The following is a 23,873-nucleotide window of genomic DNA, read 5'->3' as shown; positions in this document are numbered from 1 at the left end:
TGAAGCTCAAATAGATGAATAAACAGCAATTTTTCCTGGGGTGATTTAGAAGACAAGTCTCAGTTTCATGTAAACATTGAATCTTATAAAAAGCATATTTTAGTGGGTTTTTTTTTATTATTATTTTATTTTATATATATATAGTGTTTATCAAAGTGTTGCTTTTCGGAAATTTGCATGGAAAACAATGGGGGCCCTAAATGAAAACTTCATGCACTTCAATGAACTTGAAAAGAGCATGCACAAAGAGAACTTGCAGCATTTTTACTTTCATCATGAACAGAGTAATGTGGAATTTTTCACTATGTCTGTTAAGGACACAGTGTTACTCATTTGTTTTTCCCAGAGACCTCTGTCCAGATACACCAACAAACTCATTGTTAACCAGCTAAAATAAGGGCTCAACTCTTGGATCCAGATCACGTAGTGAGGAAAAGTCAAAGTATGACCTCTCCACCCGGTGTCAGACAAGTCAGCATGACACCTGAACAATCAAAAATAGCAGTCAGCCCATGACTTCAACACATTACAGACTCCAGCCACTGCGGCACACTTCATTTGATGAAGTTCAGGTCCCTTCTGTCCTGTCAATCAGCATGGAGCATGACAGCATTATGCACGTTCTTCCATCCAAGGCAAATCATTTCTGAAACTGCCATGTTGACATGTCTGGTTACCTGTGCTTCTCTCAGCTCTCAAGTTCTAATTCTGCTATTCCCTCTTAACTTTTAGACAATGTTTCAAAAACATTATACAATATGATATTTGCAGTCTATCCATTATTTAGTGTGTGTTTTTTTTTTTTTTTTAACACATCCAAACTCTACAAATGATTTGATAAATGATCAAACACCTAAATGTAACATAATCTGTATGCAGTATCCATAACAGGCCATTTTGAAAGAGCTGCACTACAAAGTGGTTTTTCAAAGCTATGAGATGTCAGTGAATGACCCACCTTTTTTTATTCTCTCTCTCTCTCTCTCTCTCTCTCTCTCTCGCTCTCTCTGTCTGTTGTTTCCTATAGACTGCATTTACTAATCTGCCTCAACATTTAATTCAGGCATTACAATTGATTTTAAGGGCTACTTGATAATAATTAATCCCCTGCTGAAGAGTTTTTGTTTCCCTAGAAACCAAGTGCAACCACAAAACTGCCTCGCTGAAGCATTTTTGCTAAGCTGGTTACCTTCACCTATTTTGGCTTGTTAGGCAAGAGGGCTTTGACTTTTCTGTTTCAAAGAAATTAATTGCCTTTAGCAGAGATAAATAGCAAGTGTCAAGTACCGATGCCAAAAGCAGGGATCCCAGTCGAATGAAAAAGCAACATAAAAAAAAAAAGAAAGGCCATTTTCACATTGTGGCATAACCACCGAGGCTCAGTGTGAAACAACAGGCTGGATGTATTAAACACTCTTAGCCTCTTGTTTTTCTGTTCCATAATTATAGTGGAGGAAACGTAACAGGTGACTTATGATGCATCAACAGGCCTACAGAAAATTGCCAGAATCAAATCGGCTTAAAATCTACCATCGCTGTTCACATCCATTTGGATGTTTTCATTGGTTTTACCAAAACAGACCAGACGAAAAATAACAGTTACCAGTTCAAATGATTCATAAGACAATTACTCACAATAGCACAAGTTCTAAAATCATTATTGCCTTTCATCTTATCTTTTAGCTCCCCTTCTGTTCTTTTTTGTATATTATGAGACTGTGTACTGAAGAACATTTTAGATGACTGTTATTTGTCCAGCTGTGAGCACTGGAAGTGAAAGACAGTCAGGGATTGGAAGGCTGAGTGCTTTATCTCATGTGCTTTCACAGAGTGCTGATGCGCATCAGAGACGCAGAGGGTGAACGCACTTCTCCAGCACAGAAAGAAAAGAAACAAAAACAAGCAGGCATGTATCTAATAAGAACAAAAGGAGTCATAAACAGAAAGAAGTCAGCTGTGACAGACCAGAGCAGGTTGTGAACCTAAACTATAAGATGCTGTTGCCAAAAGGACTGCCAAACTAGACAAGAAAGAAAGCTGACATGCATTAAATTGCATACTATTAACACATAATGCATTTAAAATAAGATATGGGTCACACTGGTTAAGTGGACTAATGTAACAACTGACGGTAGATTAGTAAGGTCATACAGACAATACAGATTTTTTTTTTCTTACAAATTTATATTGTTATATTTGTGATTATGTTCTGCACAAAACGTGACCATTTTCGGTAGGCCAGGATCTCTACACATTATTTTTAAAGGAATACTTCACCCAAAGATGAATATTTGCTGAAAATGTACTTACCCTACAGATTAGGAGAAATTAGCATTACGTCACTTGCTTACCATTGGATCCTCTGCAGTGAATGGGTGCCGTTAGAGTGAGAATCCAAACAGCTGCTAAAAACATCACGATAATCCACAAGTAATCCACCTAACTGCAGTCCAATTAATAAAAAATATTGTGAAGTAAAAAACACACACTGGTGAATAAGTGATGTAATAATATTTCCAAATCACTTCAGAATCACTCCAAAATCAAGGTAATATAGTTGTTAACCAGGAATTAACAACAAAAAAAAAAAAGTATTAATAAATATTGACATATAGGAGGCTGATATATACATAATGGGCCATATAACATTGATTAACAGTCCCCCCCCCCAAGAAAAAAGAAAAAAAAATATTTTTACTTTCAAAACCCAACTGTAGCTCTCTATAGCCTTAAAAAGTAATATTAAAGTATGGTCATTTAACAAACTAATGTTGCTGGTACTGAGATGAGGTGCCCAGTGAGAAATCAGAATTCAATAATAAAATACAAAGAGAACGCAAGCTGCATGAAACTGCACGGAGAGTAGATCACCGCACGAGTCCTGCTGAGCTGGGTTACCAACCAAATTTGGTGGTAATTAACTGAAATCAAATAATTATTTTATATCAAAGTACATTAAGATAAAAGGAATTCAAACTAAACCAAACCACCTTAATTCCCTTTGAATGCCTTTCTTCTGAATGAGGGACAGATGATGAATTAGGCTTCTTTATGGGTTTTTAAAACATTCCAGCATCAGCTTCTCAGCCCTATAGCAGCATGCCAGGTGGCAGCTGGGACAGTTGCCTTTTAATCTGGTTTGGCGGTCCTAAATCACTGCCACAACAGCAGGCATGATGAAGGGGAGTTTGGAAGAGAAATTCACTCAGACACTCCTCTGGCCAAGGGTTGGTCTCTTTCTCTCTCTTCTCTCTCTCTCTCTCTGTCTATCTCTCTCTCCAGGTGTGTGGCCTTGTTTGCCATATGTCAAGTGAGTGAACCAATAATATCCACAGGCCCCTACAGGAGCCTGGCCAAAAACAAGTTTTTATATGGTATGACACTAAAAACCACATAGGGCTGAAAGAACCTCAGGTCGCACTTTCATGCTTCAGTCATGAGTCATGCTGTGTATAGAGTCTGTTTAAAGATTTGTAAAGATTTAACAGTGCACCGAAGCTACATGCTAACTATGAGGTGCCTCATGAGGGTGCCCCAACTACTTGTTTTGGACTCAGGCTGTCAGACACCCCCAGGATAAAACTGTCGCGGAGTCTGTTGAATCTCTGCAACTCTGGTCCACTGTCTGGATATACTGCTGAATCTAGCATTAGTTTTAACCTGTCTAAACCCTTATACAATAAAAGAATGAAAGTCAGATTCCTTTAATTGGACCAAAAAGTGAACAGAGTGAAAAAGTACCTCGTTCTTTTAGTATTCACTTATCTTAGGTCTCTTTGCACATTAGCATTGACACATTTAGTGGATGCTTTATTAAAACCAACTAACAACAGAACATTTGTTTTTGGTTTAACTTTAGCTATTTTTTTTCTTTGCTCAAAACATAATATTTTGACATTATCTTTAGTTAAAAAATAAATAAATAAATAATGCATTCCACAAATGTAATATAAAACTATATCTTGATATATGTACTAGTGTTAAGAAAGTTGGAGCTGGTAAGGTTTTGTAATACTTTTTAAATAAATTCTGTATGCTCACCAAAGCTGCATTTATTTAATCAAAAACACAGTAAAAACAGTAATATTGTGAAATATTATTACAATTTAAATGACCAGTTTTCTATTAAAACTTAATATGTTGCTTAATGTTTATGTGGAAACAATATAATTTGTTTTCAATATTCTTTGATAAACAGTTCAAAAGAATAGCTTTTATTTAAAATAGAAATAGTTTGTTACAATATAAATGCCTTGTTGTTTTACTTTAGGACAATTTAATGTGTCCTTGCTGAATAAAATTATTTTGTTTTCTTTTTAACTTACCCCAAACTTTTAAACTGTACTGTATGTTGATGTAAAACATACATATTTAGAGGTAAATTTCTGTAAACTGAATCATGTTTTTTTTTGTTTTTTTTTTATCTACTGAAAGCCTCATTCACACAAAAGTATTATATTTATAAATGTAATTTCATGACTTTCATGCAGCGTTACAAGGCGGTTCAGCTAAACCATCAAGCTTTCCAATTGTGCAGAACACTGAAGACCTCTGAGAGTCTCTGAGCAGTTTATATATAATATAATCCTCATTGTTATCTCCACAGAAATAAAATAAGCGGCTCATCTCCTTCTCTGTATGTCATCATTACCTCTATATGGTTCACAATATTATAAACAAACCACACAGCACCACAAAAGCCAGCTGCACTCATGTCCAGCCCTCTGAGAAGCACATTTGGTCAATTTACACTTTGTTAAAAATACATAAAATCATTTCAGCAAACTGTAAACACCATAATACTATTGTTTTCTTATTTCTTTTATTTCTTTTTCAGTACTTGTTGCGGTGTCATTTTCTTACATAAATATGAAAATTCTTCATATGTTCAAAGTAACAAAAATCTGGTTTTGATATCTGGTTTGTCTATGCATTTAATAAATTATTACAATAAATTATTAATTTCCTCTGCTTTTCACAAAGCACATTGTTTTGCTCATTAAGAATATTTGCTAATCTTTTAGTCTTCAGGATAAAACACTGATATATTATTGCAGACCCATAATTGTCTCTGATTTGTCATATTCTAATTGAAATATATCCATGTATTCTAGTGATGTTTTATAATGACTGGTACCCCTCCACTAAAGACAAAAAGTGGAGAGAGAGAGAGAGAGAGAGAGAGAGAGAGAGAGAGAGGAAGAAGAAGATCCACTGCTTCATTAATCACATCACTTATGCTGCACATTTCACAAAATGCTTAATCTGAAACATGTGAATAATTAATTGAACAGTGAGAACACACAAACACACACACACACGCACACACACACACCGGTCTGAACATGGGACTCCACACCAGCTCAAAAGCTCACGAAAGTGTCTACAATACCAGGGCACCATGTTTCAGAGGTGGGTACAGTAGGCTACCCAAAAATTTTACTCAAGTAAAAGTAAAAGTACTTATAGAAATATTCACTCAAGTAAAACTAAAAGGAATAGTCTGAATAGTTACTTGAGGAAGAGTAAAAAAGTATCGGACAAAAAAAAAACTACTTAAGTAGTTAGTTACTAGTTACTTTGGATCATATTTTGTATATCTCTAGTCTATTTTTAGTTAGATATATAGATACAATGTTTGTAATGTATGTGTCTGTTACAACTTTAAATATACTGCAAAAGTATTAATTACCCAAAAAATGTACTCAAGTAAATGTAACGAAGTAAATGTAACTTGTAACTTGTAACCACCTCTGCTTAAAATGGGCGCATAAATCCACAAACTATAACAAAGTATGCACTCTCCAGACTGTGGTTTTAGAAGCATCCAAAATATTTTACTCAAGGAGTGGCCAAACATTAATTAACATTATTTAAAATGTATGTATTATTTATTTTATATCTTGACCTTCTCCATTAGCTTCCACAGAGCTGGTCCAGCATTTCAACATAAAAAAACAATGTAATAGGCCAGCAGATTACCTGTTCATTACAGGATTTGTTCCAACAGCAATGTTCGGCCACAACCACTTGATCCGTCAAAAGTCAGAACACTTAATGTTCAGCTGAATGTGTGGCCAACTTCAGCTGAACTTCAATCAGATCAAATGGTGCATGCACTAGAACGCCAACAAAAACAATGAAGCCTGCCACACATGTGCTAGATGAATCACATCCAGAAGTGAGGCTGCTGCTCTTAACAAAACCCAAGTGCTTTGCTTTGTCATCTTCCTTGCCATTTTAAACCCTTTTTCAGCAAGTGTTTTGGCTCGGGATTATAATGCCTTATTGCTACCCGTTTTATAGAGTATCACATGATAATTGTAAGGTCAGCCACTAAGTAGGGGCTATTTTAATGTTCTGACTGAGACCACAGGGCCAATTACTTGGATGGGAAGGAGGAAACACCTGGAGTTGAGTCATGAATTTATACCCAGAAACTGCCTGTACACATACATACATATATATATATATATATATATATATATATATATATATATATATATATATATATATATATATATATATATATATATATACAGTATATATATATATATATATACAGTATATATATATATATATATATATATATATATATATATATACAGTATATATATATATATATATATACAGTATATATATATATATATATATATATATATATATATATATATATATATATATATATATATATATATATATATATATATATATGGTGTGTGCAACCACAACACTGTTCCGAAACACTGCACCAACAGTCACGATCCTGTGTCGATAAATACCAGATCACAGTATGTCACTTCTCAGACACTCCACAACCCGCCAAACACTGAATGAACATGTTTAATCTGTGGTATTTTGCAACAGATGCCGACAGGGGTAACACACAGATCCGACAAACCCTGATGAACGAGTCTGTTGGCGTTAGTTGGTGTCAGTGCAGTGTGAATTAGCCAAAAGTATCCAAATGTTCACTGAACCCTACTAAGTGACCGATTTGGAATGTTATACAAAGGCAACAACCCAAACAGCATTCTGCATGGGTCAACAAATTTCAATATCTGTTTGTCAGGTGTGAATTCAGGTAAATTAGGACACTTTTTGCCATTGACATAAATGGAGAAAATTTCTCAATTATCCTGAGTTTTATATATATATATATATATATATATATATATATATATATATTAGTGCTGTCAAAATTAGCGCGTTAACGCATTCGATTAATTTGAAATATTTAACGCGTTAAAAAAAAATAACGCAATTAACGCGGTTGCAGTTTTTTTTTTATTTCCAGTTGTGGCCTATGTGTGTTCAACGTGCAAAGAAATATGGATAAGACCAAGGAAGGACTTTTAGACGGAAAGTTTCAGTATAAAACTCTGCCGGATTACTCTTCAGTCTGCCACAAGAAACATTACTCTTCATTTAGTCTGCCACAAGAAACAGCAACATCAAAATCATGAACTCAAATGTCATTGTTTAAAAAAAACAAAAAAAACAATGACTGTAACAGTGCGTAAATCAGACCTTTCTGTAACGCTAACGTTAATAACAATAATAATAATAATGAAAATAACGAAATAATTGTGTAGCGGAGTATTTTTTGTACACAGTGCCGCGAACTGTCAATCACTCCTGTACGCGTGCATCACTGTCCTCCTCAGCTGCAGCAACTTGCGCTCTCTCTCTCTTCATCAAGCTTTAAAACAAAAAGGGGACAAAAAGATCATATTGTCTTTGTGCATAGGCTATAGATTAATTAGATAAATGAATATCTAAATTTGTGCCTTGCCGTCTACGGTATTTAGAACTTAGAAAAAAGATGCTGCAGCCAATGAGCAGCCAGCGGGGGCTGCAGGACGACTCAACCTCCGCAGACAGTTTTTAATGTTTATCAGACAATAAATACTCAAGATTTTGCTTTAGTATAACTCACAACGAGTTTCACACACCTTCTCCGGCCACGTTGAGTTGTTGACACTTAACAGTGGGAAAGCGCCACAAATGCGCTATTCACTTGTATAACTTAAGGGTGAATGGGTAATGTAGTTTCTGCTCTCGGTGGGATGAATTAGGAAGCTTGCATTGTGAAGGGCGCTCTGAAAATCGGCAGTGCAGGTAAAAGATTAAAACCTCTATTAAAACAGATGTCCAAATGAGCGTTCCGGTACGCTACAAGCACGTTCTGGGCGCACAGAGAGGTGGCGGTACACTCAAGAGCTATATTTGGAAGTGGCGGTACTGAGTACTGGTGCGTACTGGCCCACTTAAAGCACTGGTAATGACTATACTTTGGAATTTTTTTGCAGTCCACTTAGAATTCAACATGGAAATCATTTTTGTTTTTTATTGGCATTGATTGTTTTGAAATTCAAATGGTACTTACATGCCTTTGTTTTTATTTCTGTAATAAATATGGCTTTCAAGCCAACAGTTAATTTGGAGGATATTGATGGTTTATTGCAGGTATGTTGTTTACATGAGAAAATCTGTGTTACAAGTTAAACAAAAATTCCAATAAACAATCATATTTTGAATTTAAATAGTTTCTTTGTCTTGAGTTTACATTAATTATTTACATTTTACAATTACATATCCAAAAAGTTTCAGTCTTTTAATTGCGATTAATCGCGATTAATCGCGATTAATTTTAAAAAAATTGTGCGATTAATTAGTTAATTTTTTTGAATCGATTGACAGCACTAATATATATATATATATATATATATATATATATATATATATATATATATATATATATATATATATATATATATATCATTATTGATAAAAATCTTTTTTTTTATAAATATATTTCCAGCATTTTTATTTTCATATTTACAATAAATTTTCACATAACTTCTCTCATCTTGGATTTATTTTTTTACTTAGCTCGCCTCAGTAGTGAAATTACTTTTTTAAAAACTTGGTGAAAACTAGTCAAAGAAACCATTATAGTTGCTTACCATTTAAAACAGCCTCCACATCTGCTATGATCACACGCATGATAACAGAGCATGATATCTGCCCTTTCCTTAAGTTTCACAAAAGCATTTCCCCTATGTAGTGTGTAACAGATCAGCATTTCCTTTGCATGACTGAGGTCATTAGAACAATCACTCTTGGTGTCTTTATTGACTTCACTCCAATACAGGTATAAATCACAGTTAGACAATAAGCGAGCACAGCATGTCTAGATACAATCTCATTTAATTAGGCTCTGGGGGCATCATCACAATTTCATTACAAAAGGATAGTGCTTAACCTGCTTTTTGGGGCATGCCCAAAAAATGGAAGAAATATTTCCAGAAACCTTGAACTGTATATAACAGCCGATAAATACACTGTAAAAAATTTCTGTAAATTTACAGCATATTAACAGCGTAAATATACAGTACTGAACTGTTTTCTAAAATTACGGTGTCTTACCGTAAATGCACACGTGATCGGTGGGAGAGGGGGAACCAAAGGCTAGCTGACGCATGGAGGAGCATGGATTCAGTCAAAGTTTTATGGATTTCATCTCAAGTTGAGGCTCATTTACAGGTAAGCAGATCAAAGTCTGAATACATTTTTATCTTAAACTGCAGCGTTTTTTTAATGTGGGCACAATATTTTAATTTACCTTTGACAAATCTTGCCAAGACGGTGAACTAGCATGTATGCAATTTTTTACAAATTTCTCCTGAAAGTTAAGTGTGTATGTGTGTGTTTGTGAAGGATTTGCATCTTTTTTTTTTCTTTCCTGGTGTAAAATCCTGTAAATGTTAAACTTGTAAATAGTTAAATATAAAATACTTGCGTTCGCTGATTATTTCATTGGATATGAATTGAACATATTCGGCAACGGTAGAAGATGAGCACGTGATCGGTGGGGGAGGGGAGCAACGGTTAGCGTCTGATATACCAGAGAAAATCATCATCAGTCTCAGTGAAACGGATATTATCTCAAATATAATCTCGATTACAGATTGCAGATAATGAGTATATGAAGTAAGTGTGTTTTCCTGATTTTCTGAAACACTTATTTGCACAATTATATTTACATTTTGCATTGGCGCCAACCCAGTGTAGTTTACAATGGAGGATTTGTTTTTTTGCATTAATGTTGCTAAGTTAGGTGCGTATAAAGTTGGCAACTTATATATTATCCTTATATATTGGGAAATCGAAAATAGGCCTGTAAACTTGATTTTACTTAGGAAGCATAAACTCATCGCCTTTTGCATGAGCACTTGACTTGATAGATGGAAAGAGTAACGTTAGCGTTAACGTTATGGTGAGAAACGTTTGTTTTCGGAGTGACACATTAGTCTTTCAATATAAGTCGTATCTAAAACTAGTTAGAGTGTAATCTAAATATATTCTAACTTATTGTTAATAAAGTGGGCTTTGTATGTGAGCACATTTTAATTTTAATTTTGCACTGGATTTATTGGCACAAATCTCTATTTCACAGAGGAAACGTTACTTCATTCACTTACATTCTAACTTGTTCCTCAGCCTCAAATACAGTTTTGTGTGTGTGTGAGAGTGTGTGAGAGAGAGAGTGTGTGTGTGTGTGTGTGTGTGAGAGAGAGAGTGTGTGTGTGTGTGTGAGAGAGAGAGAGAGTGTGTGTGTGGTGTGTGTGTGTGTGTGAGAGAGAGAGAGTGTGTGTGTGTGTGTGTGTGTGTGTGTGAGAGCGAGAGAGGGAGTGTGTGTGTGTGTGTGTGTGTGTGTGTGTGTGTGTGTGTGTGTGTGTGTGTGTGTGTGAGAGAGAGAGAGTTAGAGAGAGAGGAAGAGGAGAGAGCAGTAGACAGAATATTTTTAAGTGTTTTAAAAGAAAAGTTGGAGGATGTCCCGGGATGAGAACAAAGATATGGTACACATGCTTGTCAAGATTCTAACGTTAATGTCCCACTTCCAGGAACATGAAGATGGACTGGTTTCACATGCAGATGTAAGTATTTAATTTTCTTCTTTCCACATCACCACATTATATTATGTAATATTATTATTTGTGTATTGTGTGTTCTCTACAGGTTGCAGCATCTGCATCTGATGTTGAGAAGACACTCAATCTACCTGCCAATCCTCATCTGATTTTGCTGGGTTAGTGTGTCATTGCACATGATGAAGAAGAAACATTTACTGATGGCTGAGATATAAAATTGTTAACATTGCTGTTGTGCACAGTTGTTAAAATTGCTTCTTTTTTTCTTTTTTTTTTGTGAGTGTCCAGTCAACATTTTTGACTGCAGTTGCAACAGTGTTTGCTGTGTACTACATCTTCAACCTGCAGTATCAAGAGGCTAGAGGTTAGAATTTTTTCAAAGGTAAGTGTTTTCCTTTTTGCGTATGTTTTTATCACTCTCTTAGAATCTGTGGTAACACTTTATAATAAGTATACAGTAGTAAAGTAATAAATTATTTGCAAACTAGTTACCTCAACCTTTCTCCTGTGTTCTACTTGTGTTCTTCCATTTCAGTTTTTTCAGTTCATCATCTGAAACACTGTCAAATGTGGTTTTATTCGCATGCCAGACACGGAGAAAATAGGAGAAAGGCATGTAGATCCACATTAAATCCAAACGAGTCAGAATATATATATAGATCGTTTGCAAATGATTTATAAGTGCTTTATTACTTTATACTTATTATAAAGTTTTACAAAATTAATCTAAATTCTAAACCAAATTAATTAATCAGAATTTTGAAAAATGGTTATTATACACTTTGGTAATTTTTAATGCAACTTTCCTTAGATGATTCTATGGAATAAACCTCAAAGACCTGCCGAGGCAAGGTAGTCTCCAAGAAGACGGGGAAGGTGGTGAATAAGAAGTCCACTACAGTCAATCCAAAGGTTGCCACTCTACAAAAAAATCGAATGGACTTCAAATGGGACTTCATCTAGGCAAGTGAAGTTACACATACATTTTCATTAAATACAGTTCTTAATACAACTTATTTCACAGTTTACACACATAGAATATTTCTCACATTTAAACTTGTTTAACAAAAAAAAAAAATCAACATTTAAAAGTAGTCAGTTGAAAAAGACTGATGTGACTCATTTTGGTTACTAACGTTGCGTCCCTGTAGTTTGCATTGCATAAAATAAAATAATTTACAGCAAAGAAACGGTTTTATAAATAAAATATCCACAAACCTATATTTGACCCAAAAAAAAGTCGTCAGTGGCACTGAGAACTACCCTGAAGATGATACAGTCCGCACTCATTACAACCCCTATGTTGTTGCAACTGTTCAGTCCCAGGTTACACAAAAACTGCGGGTTCGAGCCCTGCTCGGAGCGGGTCGTTGCTGCTGCTGCTCTCGTTCAGTTTCAGCCTCGGGATCTGATTCTGGATCATAAATATACGCTGAATCTGACTGTTAGCCATGGTTTGTTTTGGATGTTTTTTTCCTCACGGTAATGTCACAGCTTCCAAATGCTCTCAACAAAAGCCTACTGGTGCTCGTGATTCTTTAGCTCCGTCCACACGTCACGCCTCCAGCCACTCGTGTTTTTCCGGGAAAAATCGGTACAGACTATCTTTCTCTTATGAATATAATAAAACTAAAGACTTTTTGGAGTTATGAAGGATGCAGTACTACTCTATAGGTACTCAAGATTAACAGGATATTGAGTGAAAACGAGCATTTCACCCCCCCTTTAAGAAATAAACGATGTGCAAATCCGTCGTCAAACTGGGCCTTGTTTGTAAAACAAGCATCTTCGAAATGCAGGGAACAAACAAAAACACTTGCACAACTCCGTTGATGCTCTGTAAAAATAAACTCCATCCACTGGTCCCTTAATGCTGTTTCTCTTTTGGTAATCTGTGCAGGGTTGTCTTGCCCTGGCAACCAAAAACACACTTCTTTTGTGACATTTCGCGACGCTCTCGCTCTGATCAGTGAAGTCTGTTGTGCTCTCAGTGCTGTGCTATACTGGAGCGCGCGCTCTTCCGGGAGAAGTGCCCTCAGGACCCATATAAGGAAATTCCGCTCCATCTAACGTCACACAGAGCCATACTCGAAAAAAACTTTCCGAAACTTGTGACAAACAGTAAGAGGTATTTTTGGAACAGAAATACTCCTTCAAACGTTCAACTTAATTTTTGAAACTTTGTCCATGTTTAGCATGGGAATCCAACTCTTTAACAGTGTAAAAAACTCAGTATGCATGAAATAGCATTTCACCCCCCCCTTTAATCTAGTGTTCCTTTTTTTGATTAGCTAATTAATACTTTGGATAACTTTACAAAAATTATTAGTACAACTTCTAACATAATATTGTAACTTTTATTCATTAATACACTAATCCAAATCGCGATTTCAGTTAGTGTACAACACTATTTTATTATATTCATCACAAATGTGACAAATTCTGTGACAATCCACATTATTTGCCTAATTCCGTTTTCATGATTGGATTCCGTGATTGCCTCCATGTTTTTCACATTGTGGAAATCGTAGGGTCCTAAGTTTCTGAAATTTTTTATATTGTTATACAGCAGTGGTTTTCAACCTGTGGTCCGCGGTGGTATTACAGGTGGGCCGCCAATTATTTTCTGTTCATTTCCAGTCCATTCTAGGGCTGTGCGATTAAAAGAAAACGTCCTAAAATCACGATTTGAGCGTGCGCATATGCCTAACTCCAGGTTCACACACTGTCTGTGATGCGCCTTTTTTTCTGAGCCAATGTTGACGGATCAGAGCGTTCTCACTGCGGTAAAAGGCTAGAAATAAAAACGTGCAAAAATAATTCATGTCTAACACATGAGCATAGAGTGAATTTGTTAGTGAACAGGATGCAGTTTAAGTGAGAGGAGACACGTTTTAAGTGTGCACACTCTCTCCTCGCAAAGCAGCGTGTATCTGAGCAAGCACGACCGGTTTTGTGACAGAGCAAAGGAAATCTGCTGCGAACAGAGAGATTCGCACTCGTGCATTATTTTAATGTGCTTTCGCGTTATATTTATGCGCTCTCACTGCTGACCGCATACACATACTGTATACACACTGTAAATACCTGAGGCACCGCTACAATTAATGAGCTCTATGAACAATGCATAGCAAAAAAGAAAAAAAAGTCCCTGTATACAGGATTTTTATTTATTTATTTATTTTTTTGCCACAAGTCTATACATTTTTTTACATCTTCACCATAGTGATAATTTTGACTTATGTCTGTTCTAGAGATGTTACAACTTTTTGATAAAGCTCTGATTGGTTTTCTTTTGGAAATATGTTTCAAATTAATCCTGAATGCATTTATGACTGTAAAAGCACAATTGCAAAATTTATCAAAAAAATCGCGATAGTTTTTTTTTTTTTTTTTTTTTTTTTTGTCCATATCGCACAGCCCTAGTTTATTCAATAAATATAGTTTAAAATCTAGCTTCTGAGTACTAAGTTATTAACCCAACAATAGCGGGGTCAGTTAATTTTTTTGAAGTGGGCCGCGCAAACATATGTGTTTGGTTGTGTGGGCCGCGAGTTGAAAAAGGTTGGGAACCACTGTTATACAGTATACATGTTTTTTGTTACGTTCTATTAAAATTCTGCTGATGATATTTTAACTTAAAAAGGATTTTTCTCTATGTTTATGTTTCAGACTACACCCCTCCCTGGCTACACTTGCATCAGAGTTGGTGACAGTTTTATGCTTCTGAAACGTTCTTGGACTGTTCTACAAATCCTTGCCAGGTTTTGACTTATGACACCAAAATAAGATTCTTGTTCAGAAGTTGTTTGCCATTTCTTAAAGGCTGTTTTTAGGGGAACATACACTCCAAGCCCATGCCCATATATTGTCATACTCATAGCACAAAGCTAGACCTAAAATGACTGCTTGTTTTGTGTTTTATATGGTCAACTTAAATTAGTTTAAATATGTCCACAGACTTCTGCAGGGTTCATTTTGCACATTGTCTGTTTTGTAAATTGGTTAATTTTCTTCTCTCTTCATCTCATCTTTCTCTAACACATACAAAGACTGATTCCTCCATTTTGATTGCTTATTTTTTTTTTTTTGAGAAAGCATTTGAATTATTGGTTGGGCACTTAAATAAATAGTGTTCTATAAGAAATACCCCCTTGGTCTTCTCTTTTCTGTCTATTTGCTGCCACTTTTTAGTATAAATGAAATGACAGTTTGTGAATTTGTTAAAATACAGATATTTTTAATAAAGTTAATGATTGGCAAAATTGCCAGTTCTACGGTTTAGAAAAAAAAAAAAAACTAGAATACAGTAATGATTCCTGAAAAATTACGTTACACCGCTAGAAACCCTGCTGCCAGTATATTACTGTTAATTTACAAAAAAAGCTGTAATTCAGAAAACTGTAAAATAACGGTACACAGCTGGAAACCCTGCTGCCAGTATATTACCGTTAATTTACAGAAAAGCTGTAATTCTGGAAACTGTAAAATTACAGTACACTGCTGGAAACCCTGCTGCCAGTATACTACCGTTAATTTACAAAAAAGCCGTAATTCAGAAAACGGTAATAAAACTGTAAAATTACGGTACACTGCTGGAAACCCTGCTGCCAGTATACTACCGTTAATTTACAGGACAATTTTTTACAGTGTATCTTAAGCGAAAGTCACACGGTAAGATAAAAAAAGGGTTTGATATAATGAAGTATGGTTTGAGTAAACTACTTTTCAATGATGCCTTTCCATCTGCCTGCACCGGTGCTGTAAACTCTTGGCTGCGATACACTGGATTAGATGGCAAACAATGATTAAAGGTTCACTAAACAGACTTTGGAAAGAACAGTTTTATCAAGCATCCTAAGAGTGCTTATGTCACAACCACACGGATGACTCTGCTGTGATTGTCATAAATTCTTTTTTAAATATGTGATAAGTGAATGAACTGTTTTGAGAATTAGGACAGTGTATCATATGATGGAGATACAAATACAAGCACTTAGCAGGAGAACACAAGCCTCACTATTAAAATAATCTCTTTGCAGGGCACCGTGACATTATGATTCATCTGATATGATGAATATGCAGCTTTTTTTCTCTATGAACACACCTGGATGAAGAGACAAAAAAATCTAGTGTATGTGCTAGGAAGTTCTTTCGACTTAGCCGTTTGATGTATAAATTATTAATTAAATTATATATTTGTTTGTTTTCTGTGAAAAAAAAGGTTTGTATTTGTATTTTGAGTTTCACAACTTTCCACTGCAATTAATGATAGTAAAAGAAAACATTCAAGGAGTACCAGCTGCTTCAAGAGTTGCAGCCATGCTGTCAAATAAAAAACACAGAGCTATGGCCATATCAAATTATGTTTAAGGGTCAAAGGTTAATTTATGATGGTTTAGATGTAATAAAACACCCTAAATGGTTTAAAATGTCTGCTGTAGTTGATGTCATGCATCGAAAGGTCCTGCTACTTACATAACAAAACATGGATGTTTAATGCATTTTTATTTTTATTTTTTAAATAATTGGTCAAAAATCTTTCAATACACTCTTTTACCTGTTGGTCTTCAAAAAAAATGTTGTCATGTGAAACGCTACAGAGGTGCAAGTGACCTTCTTTGTTTATAAATGCTGTTTTTAGTTATAAAAGACAGTCTTGCAATAGCTACCTAGTTATAATTTATATTGTGTATGCATTCAAATATGATACTTGAAACCAGAATCTTTTTCATGAAGCTTGTGTCTAGCATTGAGAGCACAAGGGGAAAACAATCCTGACAGATGTGTCTGTGCTCCAAGCAGACAATCTTTGCTTTATCTCAATCTGATGGTGAACAGGGATTTGCTGAAAATGAACAAAACCCCTGCAACTAGTTCAAGACTCATTGATCCCTCACATGAAGTTTCATTAAATATCTGCCCTCATTGATTTAGATTTTTCTGACAGTGTCACTCACAGTTGCTACTCCTCAACCAAAAGCTTACATCATGCAAGCCATATAAGGAAGACGTTGTGATATCTGAGAGATTTGCAACATTTCCAACTTGAAGATAGATGTTAGAAGTTGCCACTTTATGATGTAATAATACACTGACTATGATTCAGGCAGTAGCCTGGCTACTAAAATCATTTTGTTACTGAAAATAAAGATGGTCCAACACAGAGTCACATGATGATTTCGTCTGAGTTCAGCTCAAAATTGTCTTTTTTCAGCAACTATTGACCAGTAATAAAACTGACAAAAAATAATAATAATAGTATCAGGGTAACACATGACACTAAATGAATGCAATAAACTTTTCCTAAAAAACGCTAAAAGATAATGCTACATAACTCACACCAATGTATATCTGACAAAAATAAGAGCAAACTACCTTTTTAAATATTGCAAGGAATTATGGAAATGTATCTTAAGAGTTTGAATCATAAGGCGACTCGTACCGTATATATTGCAAAAAACAACCATTCAATTGTTATTTCACAATTTAAAATATGTTTTGCACTGTTAAATGTAACCTACGTTTCTCAGTAAGCATATTCATATGTTCAAAGACTTAAAAAAAAAAAAAAAAAAAGAACAAACGCATTCGTGTTTCATTTTGACAATATATGCTCCTACACACCTCACATTTCCGTCTTTAAAATCACAATAATGATTAGGGCTTGAGCTTATTCATACTCTTTTGGTTCTATCCAAGCACACCACTGGTACACTACACTAGTACACACTACAGGGAACTGAATTAGACCATCGACAACTACAATACACGAATGAAACATGCCAACCTCAACCTGACTAGTTAACAGTTCAATTAAACGTAACATTTCGGGAAAAATGCTAGCATCGAATCAAAAACGTGGACACATCACGCGCGTGGCGAGATGCGCTAACAGATTACAGGATGCTCTGCGAGCACAAGTTTTATTGTACAGCTGCTGCGTCTCTTACCTTGCTCTGAATTAGCGTCCCTCAGTGTCTGAACATTTGAGAATATATCCCCAAATCCCAGTATGACGAGTAAGGTGAGGATATATTCGGACATCGTTGCTGAGTGAGGGCGAAGGCCACCGCACTTCTTTTGCTGAAATCCGATTCCAGTCCCCCGGTAGAGCGCTGTTATTCAGAAATGACAAGTGAAATTTGTCTGCAGAGCGCACCAAACCTCCTTCACTCCTCGCATTCAGATGGATTTCTAGGCGCTCGCGCTCATGAGCTTGCAGGCGACAGTGTGAGCAGAACGAGAGAGAGAGGGGGGAGAGACAGTGAGAGAGAGAGAGAGAGAGAGAGAGAGAGAGAGAGAGAGATGGGGACAATAACGCACTGTGAGCTTGATTTTGATCGCTTTCTAGGCACCTGACATAGCGCAAGGGAAGCAGCGGTTCTCTTTTAATTGCTTGCATTAAGGACACCGACAGCAGTAAATTAGTAGTGGTCGGGTAGGGGAAATAACCAAAAATAACTGATACAAATCCTATAATCAACTACGACACCAAGAATAGTGGGACATAACAGCCCTCACAAGGGCACAAGTTTGTTGCCAAAGTGAGCATGGAGACAGACAAGGTATAAAAATTAAAGGCCATGTTGCAGGTTAACCACCACTGTCGATTAATGGGTACATAAATCACTCAAGATATGTATATCATTTTTAAAATGCCTCAAAAATGGCAGTTCGGTGATGACGTCACGTTGGGGAGAAGTGGAGGAAAGGTAGCCTCAGCCTAGTATGATGCCGCATTCCAGGCAACCCGTAACCCGTGTTTTTCCGACCTTAAACCCGTGATAGTGCACTGGAACGGCAGTCAAACCTGTGACTTCCCACCAGTGAACTCGTACTAGACCGATGTACTCCGAGTTCCGACGTCACACAGCACGCGAAACAACAATGACAGCCCCTAAAAACTGGGATGAGGAAGAGGTGGCAAGAACCAACATGTATGATGGCCCTCAGCCGTATAATGGCATGACATTCATACCTGGGCTATCCCTTACCTGGCTACATCCAATTTCTTTATCAACTGTTTATGTTCACTTAAGACATTCCAACAGTTTTTCAAAGATACGGACCCACACAGGTATTTTGACATGACATGTATAGCATAGGTACATCTGCAAGATGTCTTTTAATGTTTGCTTCATCTGGAAAGCATCTGTTGTGTATAAAACATTAGCTGTCTTTTAAGATGTCAGTTTTACATTCATTCTCAATCATAAACAGCATAGAGACATCTTCTAAACATTTATTTGACATCTGATAGGAAACGTCCTATAGACGTGTTGCAGATGAGCAAACACTAAAAAAATGTCTTGCAGATATAAATGCAGTCATGAAATCGAGGTCTCTGCGATGGACATGTGATATCAGGGGTCCGTTTAAACACAAGAAGAAGCAAAACTCATTTAGGTGTTTAAGAGCTGTGAGAGGCGGCTCTTTGTGTGCTGTGTTCTTTCACATCTTGTACTTGAATACTTTAAAATCTCTTGAAAATTTTAGATTGGCAAAGTTAGAAACACGTTCAAATGATAAGCTTTTGTTAACTATGCCCAGCAGTGGCCCATGAACTGCCTGAGCGTCTTTTATGCTGGCCTCATGCAGTTGGTTGAAATCGCTGTGGGCCCCTATAATTGTCGCCACCTTTCACCCCACTAGCCACAGCCCTGATCTTCTGAGTGAAAATACACACTCTAATTTTTGTAGATACTGTCAGGTCTTAGAATCCCACTTAAACATGAATTTATATTCAGTTCACAAAAAGGCATGACTGTCCAGAGAAACCCAAATTGTTTATGGTCACTGATACTGCATATTAAAAGGATGCCCTTTACAGAAAATCTTTGCACAAGCTTTCCCACGTAGTATTGTAACCAGCAATAACAGCCCAAGGCAAATTCGATTTCACACTGGATCCCTGAGCCATGTTGATTGTAGATTGAAGTGTAGATAAAATATAGTCAAAAAAGTTAGACAAAATGGTCAGTTCTAAGGATAAACACTGCCTCTAAAAAAATTTAAATAAAAAAAGGAACATTTACATAGTTGCTGCCCTTGTCTAAATTTGAAATCGTTAACTTTATATGGCTTCATATTCAAAAAAAGTGTGTATTCGCAACAAGGTCAGATAATATGATATATTAAGTAATATTTGCAGTTTGTAAAAAGGGTATAACAGTTATAGGGTATGTATTTAAGGGATAACATACAGTGACAGTGTATTACAGGGTAATACAATTCTGTCATCACCCTCAAGTTGTCCTAAACCTGTATGAGGTTCTTTCTTGTGTGGAACATAAAAAAGAATTCTGATGAATGTTGCTAACCAAACTGTTGTGGTAGCCCTTAGATATTGTATTGTGATAATGACCAACTGATTCTACATTACACATCCACTTACCAAAAAAAGAAAAAAAAAAAAAAAAAGATATGGAAAAATATAATTTGAGTTGAAATTATTTTATTATGTGAGAAGAAAGAGATTGCAGAGTCCTGATCAACCTGTCAGTGCTTCATTAAAACAAAACAAAAATGGCCATCTGACTGTACATTATCACACTTAAATTAATAAATACATGGAAATGAGATAATTGAAATGATTTTATTATCTTTTTTGTAGAGACATCAGAAAGAAAGAGAGAGAGAGAGAGAGAGAGAGAAGCATTCCTAGGAAACATGACTTGCTTTGAACCCACCCCAACATGCCTTGTAAAGATGCTGCAGACATCTATTGAAGATTGTGTTTTCAGTACACAGAATGCAATGTCTGCCGTAGACTGCCCACACATTCACAGCCCATGGCTCGCTCCAGGGAAAGCACTTGTGCATGCACAGCAATGACCCCCTCCAAAGCATAAGCAGTTCAGAGTCTTTCAGGATAAAACTTCCTTTATGCGCAGCACTCATTTTTTCTTGAGCATAGTTATAGCTGTGTGTGGCAAAAACCTTTCTTATTCAATTATAATGAATTCAGTTCTGCTGCTAACCTCTATACCTATATGCTCATGCAACCATAGGAAAATGAATAACTGATATAGAAAGCAAACGTGTCATATTGTGCTTCTCATATTGTTACCAGATGTGAAAAAAATTAAAATGTTCTTGCCCCATTGAAAATATTAGCTTAAAAAATAATGCAACATTCCTTTTTTTTAATATATAAGCCACTTTTCGTGTGCAGTTATGCTCAGAAAATGTTGGTTACTAAGCATAAATGCTCAGTAAATGGTTTACAGGTGTTACTTTCACCGGTTATTAACATTTATAACTCATTAATAAATGGTTCTTTTCATTATGGTTCACAGGTAACTAAGATTGGAATTAAACCTTTCATTATTTATATCTCATCAAGTCATGATTGTGCTTTTAGTCATGCATCCATAACTGCTTATAAATGATTTATAATGCATTTGTAAAACAGTTATTAGTCATTTATAAACCTTTATATATCCTTTATAAATGGACCCTTAAAGATGCAATGTGTAATATTTACAAAGATCTATTGACAGAAATGTAATATATAATAACATTTTGAAATGTTTAATTAATTTACTTAAAATGTGCTGACTGAACAATCTCATCATGAATTCAACTTGCCAGCTACATTTGTTGTTTTATAAATAAGACTTTTTCACTTTAAACCATTGCTTCTGGCCGAAACAATGCTTCCTTCAGTGAAAATGTCCATACCCTGTTATCCTCTCACGACAAAATCCACCAAACATATTTGTTTATAGGTTGCATGTTTTGAACTTTTTTCCTTTGTAAAAAGTGCTTGATTTGTACATACTGTTTTCTTCTCCGGATTCAAATGAGACAATCATTTCACTGGATAAAGCAATATATATATATATATATATATATATATATATATATATATATATATATATATATATATATATATATATATATATATATATATATATATATATATATATATATATATTTTGTAGAGGACTCTTATAGCTGGAAGTCATGTATGGTTTGGAAAAAAAGTCTTGATGGATTTGTTTCTTACAGACATGCAGCTTTTCACCTCTCAAGACACTGATGGACTGAAGTCATGTGGATTGTTGTGATGTTTTTATCTGCTGTATAGACTGTACCCAGAGGAACCACTGGTAAGTGATGTAATGTTATCATCTCTATTTGAATGAACAAATAAACTAACCTAAGGGTGAGTAAATCTTAAGCAAATTTTAATTTTGGGTGGACTATTCCTTTAAGCACACCGAAAAATACAAGAATAAAGTATATCATCTGTTATTTTTTAGCATTATTTACTGTATCTATTAATCATTTCTTATAGTGCAGTCTCATAAGTTGTTATCTGTGGTTCAGTTGTGTGGCTTTTTTTTTTTGGTAGCCATAATAAATTGCTGAGGTCCATTGTGTAGTAATTGAGCTGCTTAAAATGGTCAGCCCTTTCTTAAAGGTCAGCAATTAAAAGGATTGCAGTTTCTCCAAGTTAAACAAGGCCCAGTTTCAAGCAGCTATATTGTTAAGACTCCAGGGAGAGAGGGTATCAAAATCTTACCTTAAGAAATTCAATAATAGCATGTCAGTGATTCAAAACTCTTTAAAAATGTAACTCTGGCTTCATTATTAAGTTTGCAGTATTCTGACACTGAAATTCAAAAACTACACTAATTGGTTTGGCATACTACAACTAAACTAAACCATCAGCTATAATTGGTCTAAAACTTAATAATCATGGAAGTCCAAATCTGTTCAGTGCAACATGAGTGAGTGTTTACTTTTTCTTTTTTTTCTTTTTTTTTTTTTGGTTATGTTTATAATAAGTAATCTTTTTTGACACTGAAAACTGGAGTAAGGGCTGATGAAAATTTTGCTTTGTCTTCACAAGAATAATTTACATTTTACATTATGTTAAAATGAAAAACAGCTTTTTTACAGATTAACTGTATTTCTAATCAAATAAATGCAGCCTTGGTGAACAACTCCAAACCACTGAATAGTAGTATATATTCAATTATTCTCTCAACATTTAGGAGTATGCTTGCATATATAATCTTAAAACTTACACACAAAAGACTTTAATTTTGATTTAAGGGTATTTAAGGGCATAACTGACTATTAGTTAGAGCTACTCACATGGTTATGACAGATACAATTTTCTTAATCGCAATATTGCAAGTTTAAATGACATCATCTGCATATGCCAAACTGACGCTTGCTTAGAATCAAAAAAATATTTTGTCATGTTAAGGATTTGTATCACCATTCCTTAGTCTATCTTCTCACCTTTAAACTTAATTACCAACACACAGAGAGAATGGTGAATGCAAAAATGCTAAGCCCTTGTACTAATAATTATTCTAGTGATGTTGTGGAGGGTTTTGGCCCTGTCAATAGCTGTGATGCTCACAGTGAACTTCCTGGACCTGCTGAAGTTCCACAGGCCCACTGGCACATGTGTGAACATGACACCTCAGTGCCCCACTGATATCACACCCATGTTTAATCAGGACCCTCTTAGAATTTTTGCACACACATTTACAGAAGCAATGTGCATGTGCAATAGTGCAATATAAACGCTGATACAGAGTGGATCTTGTTTTTTTTTATGATTTAAAGTTGTTGTTTTTTTAAACTAGACGCAGAGAATGCAAAGGACTGCAAAAATAAAAAAATAATACACACACATATATATATATATATATATATATATATATATATATATATATATATATATATATATATATATATATATATATATATATATATTTATATATATAGTTTGTGGTCAGTTTTTTTTTTTTTCTGGAAAGGTGCAATAAATTGATCAAAAGTGAGAGTAACTACTTTTACTTTATTTAAAATAATGCATTTCAAATAAATGTGCTTTTGAACTATCTGTTTTGAATGTTGATAATAAAAAAGTATTTCTTGAGCACCAAATCAGCACATTATAATGAT

This window comes from Carassius gibelio, chromosome A9, assembly GCF_023724105.1.
Source record: "Carassius gibelio isolate Cgi1373 ecotype wild population from Czech Republic chromosome A9, carGib1.2-hapl.c, whole genome shotgun sequence".
Lineage (NCBI taxonomy): Eukaryota > Metazoa > Chordata > Actinopteri > Cypriniformes > Cyprinidae > Carassius > Carassius gibelio.
The sequence above is the reverse complement of the archived record's forward strand: the minus strand, read 5'-3'. Positions refer to the sequence as shown.